Source organism: Parus major, chromosome 15 (assembly GCF_001522545.3).
Source record: "Parus major isolate Abel chromosome 15, Parus_major1.1, whole genome shotgun sequence".
In the NCBI taxonomy this organism is placed as follows: Eukaryota; Metazoa; Chordata; class Aves; order Passeriformes; family Paridae; genus Parus; species Parus major.
The window spans coordinates 414,963-421,857 of NC_031784.1; the positions used below are offsets into that span (position 1 = coordinate 414,963).

General features: G+C 42.7%; 1 protein-coding gene and 1 long non-coding RNA gene across 3 annotated transcripts in view; one reads left to right on the top strand and one right to left on the bottom strand.

Moving 5' to 3' along the window:
• STX2 (syntaxin 2) overlaps positions 1 to 3,794 on the top strand; it is a 21,027-nt gene extending 17,233 nt beyond the window's left edge. Inside the window, exon 10 of the mRNA XM_015644398.3 lies at positions 1,074 to 3,794. The gene's annotated coding sequence lies outside the window, so the exon portion shown is untranslated. The remainder of the gene's footprint in view (positions 1 to 1,073) is intronic.
• A 798-nt stretch (positions 3,795 to 4,592) lies between these two features.
• The window catches only part of LOC107211523, a 3,992-nt gene continuing 1,689 nt past the window's right edge, over positions 4,593 to 6,895 (bottom strand). The window contains exons 2-3 of one of the 2 annotated variants that reach the window (XR_001524199.2): positions 5,065 to 5,230; positions 4,593 to 4,924 (exon numbers count right to left, since the gene is read on the bottom strand). This is a non-coding gene — a long non-coding RNA (uncharacterized LOC107211523). Of the gene's footprint in view, positions 4,989 to 5,064; positions 5,231 to 6,895 lie in introns of both variants that reach the window. The other variant, XR_001524200.1, reaches the window with a different exon arrangement.

Below are 6,895 nucleotides of genomic sequence, written 5' to 3' on the forward strand. Positions count from 1 at the left end.
CTGGAGAACATCGCGGGGAGCCCACGGGAGCTGCCCCAGGCCCAGCAGAGCTGCAGAGTGCCCAGGGCTGGCCCCCAGCTCTGGCAGTGCTGGTTCTTACCCCAGAGCTCACATCAGCAAACAGGACAGAACACTCAGTACTGCATCTTTGTCCAGTGGGGTTTCTGTGGTTGAAGCAGAGTTGGTAAAGTGTGGATGTCTGCAGCCGTGGAGTCGGCTCTGACAGCTGGGAGCACATCTTCAATTTCCTACTCTGAAACTGTTCATTACTGCTAGACTAAATGGGAGATGACAACGTTCAGGACATGAGATTCCTTCCAGTGCTGGTGTTTTTGCTGTAGTTAAGTGCCAGTTCTTGCCCAGATGAAGCTTAGCCAGGCCAGCAGGCAGCAGCAGGTAACTTCTCTCAGTGCAGCCTTGAACGTGTCCTGAGGCTCTGCACAGCCCCTGAGCAGGCACCAGCTCAGACACTCATCAGAAATCCACATTTCTCTACTAACACTCTTAACACCTCAGGTTTTGTTTTGGTGCTGGGGATTCCTGTCAGCTGTGTCTGTGGGCAGGGAGCAGCGTTCACTGTGCCATTTCCTGCAGTCAGGAATTCCTGACCCACAGTCACACCTTGGAGCATTTACACAGAACCATCTCTCCTGTTTAACCCTCACAGCTCCTCTGAGCTGCACCTGCAGTGTTTTCACTGACCTGCTGAATTCCACTGAGGGTGCAGATGTGAAGGACTGAGCAGGCTGCAAATATTTATCCAGGGAGGGTGGCAGTGAGCAGTTCCTTGGACTTGACCTACATCTGTTCCTAATGATGTTTACAGAAGTTGGGCACGAGTAATGCCCATTATTCTGTGAAGGAGAACAGGGAAATGTTGCACAGATGGCTCAGGCTTGTGGCTGTGGTTACCTGGATGTCAGGAACAGGGAACAACAGGAAATCGGGGCAGGGATTGCTCCTGAGAAAATCCCAGCACTCAGCCTGGGTGACACTGTGCCTCTGAATTCATCTGAACAATTCTGTCCCTGACAAAGTATTTCAGTCCTAACTTCTCTCTCTTTTCCCTGCAGAAACTGATGTTCATAATAATCTGTGTAACTGTATTGCTTCTGATACTTGGAATTATCCTAGCAACAACCCTGTCCTAGCAAGCACATTCCAAGAGTTTCCAGCCTGCAGGAACTGCAGAGCATCTCCAGTGAAACCAAACCTTTTCCACACACGATGCCTTACACTGTCCCACCGTGATGACCTGTCAGCAGTGCTTAAAAATGAAAGCAAAATCACTCTTAATGTTTACTTGTAAATGAAAATCAGAATGTATTAGGGTGTGTATGGATTGTACATCATAAACTCGACACTTGTAAGACTGAAACTTTCTTTTGAACTAAAGTAACTTGGAGTTTTTTCACATCTCAGTGTTACAGTTGGAATAGGGAGTTGAGAGACTATTGAATTTTGACCTTTTTTTGGCTTTTTTTTCCTATTGCTAACCTAACTCTAATCATGACTTTAAGTACCTTGCCAGTGCTGCCTTCGTTAGCACTCTTGTGAATATTTTTATGAGATGTAGCCTTGTGTTTAATTGTATTAATTAGTCACCTTAACCTATTGAAACTTTATGCTTTTTCTCCAACAAGTGCTAAAATATTTTATCCTGAAGAGACACTCATTTAACTGCCTAGTGCATTACACCTGAGAAGAAAAAAAGCTTTTTTACACTTGCCTGTTTATTTTTTCTTTCAAGGTTATTGCTTTAAATGCTTCCTTCTTGGTTAATACAAAGTTAATTGCAACATTTCTGGTAAAAGCATACAGCTCTGCAATGCTGAATTTGCACTGGAGCAGGTAATTTTTACAGGTAATTCTTGTGCAGAGGAAACTGGTGGATCACTTCAGCCTTGTTGCTTATATGAGTATGACAAAAATGACTTTATAAAGCCAAATCAAGTTTCCTTGCTGTGGAGTTTGCAAATGTTGATGTATGAATACAGCAGATGGGGATGAACTGCCCCAGAAGGGTCTGAAATTGAATCCAGACACTGATTTGTTATGAGATCTGTGTGGCTATAACATGTATGAAGTGTTTTGGTGTACACATGCCTGATGTAACGCCAGCTTGCACCACTTGAAAGCTTCAAAGAACTCAAATGTACCTAAATAACTGCATTTAATGTTACAGGTTATTTTTGTATTTTTGTGTGTAAAATATTTGTAACTTGGGTTTGTGGCTCCTCATTGTTGAAGCATATCCATGTAGATATGTAGATATATTTACACTCAAAGAGAAATAGAGGAGAGCATAATTTGTGCCTTTTTAAACATAGTCTAAAACTACTCTCATCAATGTTTTCAGATATTCAGCTCTCATGTTGGCTGCAGTAACTCAGTCCTGAAAGTTTAGAATCCTTAAACTTGGGTTTTGTTGAAAGTGTCTGAGATTGAAGTTACTCAGTAAGGGAGAACTGAGACTTCAGAGAGCTCAGCCAAGTTTACACTTTCTGTCGAATGCATGAGTATTCCTGCTTTGCTGTCCAGGTGTACTGTGAAAATGCTGGAGCTGTTCAGATGTCAAACATGTTGGAAAGAGAAAACACACATTGTTGTTGTTGTTGTTATTGTTATTGGTCTCTCTACACGTCAGCCATAAAGAAGTCGCTTGAAAAATCCGGCTTCAACAATGAACAAATTCCTTTTACCTCTGAGTCCAGGATGCTCACTGATGTTTGGGAGGACGTTTACATGCAAAGGAAGGAAGGATTGGTTGCCTTAATGCTCATTCTAGGTAGATATTTTTTATTCTGTAGTTTTCTAGATTTTTATCAGTAAACATTATTTATACAGGTATGCAAATTAGATGGGGGTAAAAAGATCACTCCTGCTGTTTACCAGCTGTTTATGTAAACTGCCCCTCCAAATGCTGTCATGTTGAATTCTGTTCCTGTGATGCACTAATCTGCCCACCAAGACCAGAAATCCCAACAGGCTACTCCACAGTTTTTACTTCTTGTTGAACAGCTGCCTCAGTGAGTTTGTTTTAAAGCAAAACAGACCTTTTCACATGAACCTCTTGGTCTGGTTCATATTGGAGGGGAGTAAATCTCCAAGCTGTGCACTAATAAACTGATGTAAGCGAGTCTGCTGTGTCTGCTGTGTGTCCTGCTGAGTGTCCCAGGAGGTGTCTGAGTGACACCAAACACAGGGCAAGGTGTGGTGGCTTTCCTGCAGCTTTTCACCAGAGCAGTGTAGAGACAGGAAGGAAACAATGGATCTGTTCATTTAAGCTGTGCCCATGGGGGAGTTTAATTAGAGAAAACCCCAAGGTTTCATTGAGTGCTCTCTTCATACACAAATAATTTGTGACAGCTCCTGGAACAGTCTGAGAGCAGTGAGGTTTGAGATTGAACACCAAAGCACTTTGAAAATGCCCAGTTAATGACTACATATCAGTAAAAACACAGGGAATATGTTAGATTAGATAGCTGCTCTTACAAAGTGCAGGATGAGCAAAACCAGATGGTTTAAATGGGCAGGGATGTGCTGCCAGACCTGGACAGGAGGGAGCTGGATGGGATCAGCTCAAGCTGTTCTGCCCTCTGTGTGGTGTGAAGCACAGCACAGAGTTCCAGGCAGAGCAGCCTTGGTTTATCAGCACCACTGGGGTTTCGATGAGTGGAGCCTGATAAAGTGGAGAAGACAAAGGGAAAGGAGGGAGCTGCTGCCTGTATGGATGCTTTTCTTTAAAAGAATCCCATCATTTAAAATAAAAGTTGTGCTGAGTGTTGCTTTGAGAGCACAGTTTGGATGTGGGTTTTGTTTTGGGTTGTGTTGGGGGTGCTCCCAGGGGGTGTGAATTTAAAGACTTGGGTTACACCGTGTTAAATTTGATGTGATGTGTTCATGGGGCTCGGATGGCACCCCTGGGAACAGCCCTGGCACCCTTGGGAACAGCCCTGGCACCTCTGGGAACAGCCCTGGCACCTCTGGGAACAGCCCTGGCACCTCTGGGAACAGCCCTGGCAACTCTGGGAATAGCCCTGGCACCCCTTTTTGGAAGGGAATAGCCCTGGCACCCTTGGGAATAGCCCTGGCACCCTTGGGAACATCCCTGGCACCTCTGGGAACAGCCCTGGCACCTCTGGGAACAGCCCTGGCACCTCTGGGAACAGCCCTGGCACCCCTTTTTGAAGGGAATATCCCTTCCAAAGTCCTTCCCTGTGGGGTTTGCAGGGGCAGCTTCAATGTGCATTACAGGGTAATTGGGTTGGGATTGTACAAAACTCCTCTGCACTTGGGGTTTTATTTTTTTGAGTCTTGTGTGACCTCAGCAAGGTTTGTGCCATCAGGGGAGGCTGCTGAAGGTTTGCTGGTTCCAAGATGCCAGGCAGCATTCCCCTGCAGAGGTCTCAGAGGGTTTCCCACATTTCCCACAGATGTTTGCATTGGCAGAACTCTGCAGGTTGGCTCTTGGTCCCTGATCCAAACGGGGCTGCTGGGCAGGGGGTGCTGGCCCTCAAAGGCATGGCTGGACTTGTCTTTTTACATTTTTGTATTGAGAAACTGGAAAGCATGTGCTAAAACCTGAATCATCACCTTACTACTCAAATCCTTTTATAAAAAATGACCACAAAAGCCTAACACAAACCAAAAAACACACACAAGAAAAAGATGAATTTTCACCAAATATATCTCAGTTCTCTCTGGGCTTTGTGGTTGCTGCTGACCTGGCTTTTCAAAACTTCAGCAATCACCTTTGTGCAGGTTAATTCCCTTCTGGGAGTCGCAGAGGCCGCTGCTTTTTGCTGCTGTCCCGTTTCTCTCAGGGTTGGGTGCTGACTCCTCCATTCCTTGCTCCATCATTTCGTTAATGAAGTGGGAAATGGAGCTCTCAGCCTCTGCAGTCTCCAGACTGACTCGGGACCTGACCAGGAAAACATTTGTGCTTTTTTGTGCCTTCACTCGAATTCCTGGCAGAGCTGAGGTTGCTGTTAAACAAAGACACTTTTCCAGATTCTGACGTTCTCAGCTATTGAGCCACCTGACTCCCCCAGATTTCCTTACCTTGCCCTGGCTCTCCTTTCGTTTGGGCTGTGGCTTTTAGAGGCCTCATTTCTGTGAAGATTGAACTGCTTGATGGTGTTTGTGTGCAGGGAATGGCAGGGGGGGTTTCTGAGGAGGGACATCCACAGGGGCTGCTCTTGGTTCTCACCACGCTGCTGCCAACCAGCTCCCCGTGGGTAAATAAACACATAAATATAAATATAAATATATAAATATAAATATATATAAAAATATAAATATATACCTAAATATATACATAAATATAAATATAAACGTATACCTAAATATATACATAAATATAAATATAAATATAAATATAAATATAAACATAAATATTTACATAAATATAAACACAAATATAAATCTAAGTATAAATATATATACATAAATATATACATAAATATAAACATAAATATATACATAAACATAAACATAAACATATAAAAATATATACATAAAATACACAAATATAAATATAAATATATACATAAATATATACATAAATATAAATATGAATATAAACATAAATCTATACAGAAATACAAATATAAATATAAATATAAATAAATATAAAAATATACATTAATATACATATAAATATAAATATAAATATATACATAAATATATACATAAAATATACACAAATATAAATATAAATAAATATATAAATTTAAATTTTAATATAAATATAAATATAGCTGCAAGCAAGGGAGCCTGGCTGCAGCGGAGAGCTGGGGAGAGAAATACATCACAAAATCCAAAGAAACTGCTTTTAACCATCTGAGAATCTGCAAAAAGCCCTTTGAAAACATCCTGGGTTTGAATCAGTTCATGCAAGCACACGCTGCATTTCCAGCTCTCATGCTCTGCTTTTGGTTTTCCCTTTTGGCAATTTATTCAGAGTAGAGTTAGTGGGTAGAATCTCAGAGGAGAATAAAAGCCAGTGTTTTGAGAACTAATGAAGTAATTACCCAAAGCATTATTTACAATGATTATTTAGAAGATAATGAGACCCTTTAATTATGTTTGTTCTGCATAGCTAGCCGTTCAATAATTCAGGGTGTTGCCGCAGCATTTTCTCTGTTTGTTTTTGGGCAAATGTCTCATTTCTGTGCCGAGTGTGCAGCAGAGCTGGGCCCTCCTCTGGGCAGTGTTTGTGACAGGAAAATCACCTGCTCACCTCGGCTTTGCAGCAAGAGAAATGATGGGGGAAATGAAACTGCACCTGTCAAAGGCTGGTCTGGCTTTATTCCTGCAAGGCACCACTGGAATATCTCCATACATTCATTACTCCACTCATGTTCTGTCAGCATTTCTCTCACTGGAGATGAAGCCTGGCTTGCAGTTTATTTTCATTTTGGGAGCCATGATAGTTCCAAATGTAAGGGTTTTTTAAAAGAGCTCATTTGTGTGTGAGGAATTCAGAGCATCGTTAACATTTCAGTAGCTAATAAAAATTTCACCGCATCTGTGAACTGCTAAAATAAACAATTCTACTTAAGTGCATCGTTAGCAAATCCTAAAGAGTGCAAGCTCCCTGGGGATGCATCTTTTGTGTCGCTGCAGCTGAGGATGGTCAGAAATCGGTGAGGAAACATCTCCATGGGCTGAGCGCTGCCAGCTCCTGCCCCAGGGGGGCTGGACCTGGATTGGGGCTCAAAGGAACCCCACTGGAACCTTCCCACCGAGAGATCCTGCATCCCATCTGTGAGAGATCCTGCATCCCATCTGTGAGAGATCCTGCATCCCATCTGTGAGAGATCCTGCATCCCATCTCCCAGAGATCCTGCATCCCATCTGTGAGAGATCCTGCATCCCATCTGTGAGAGAT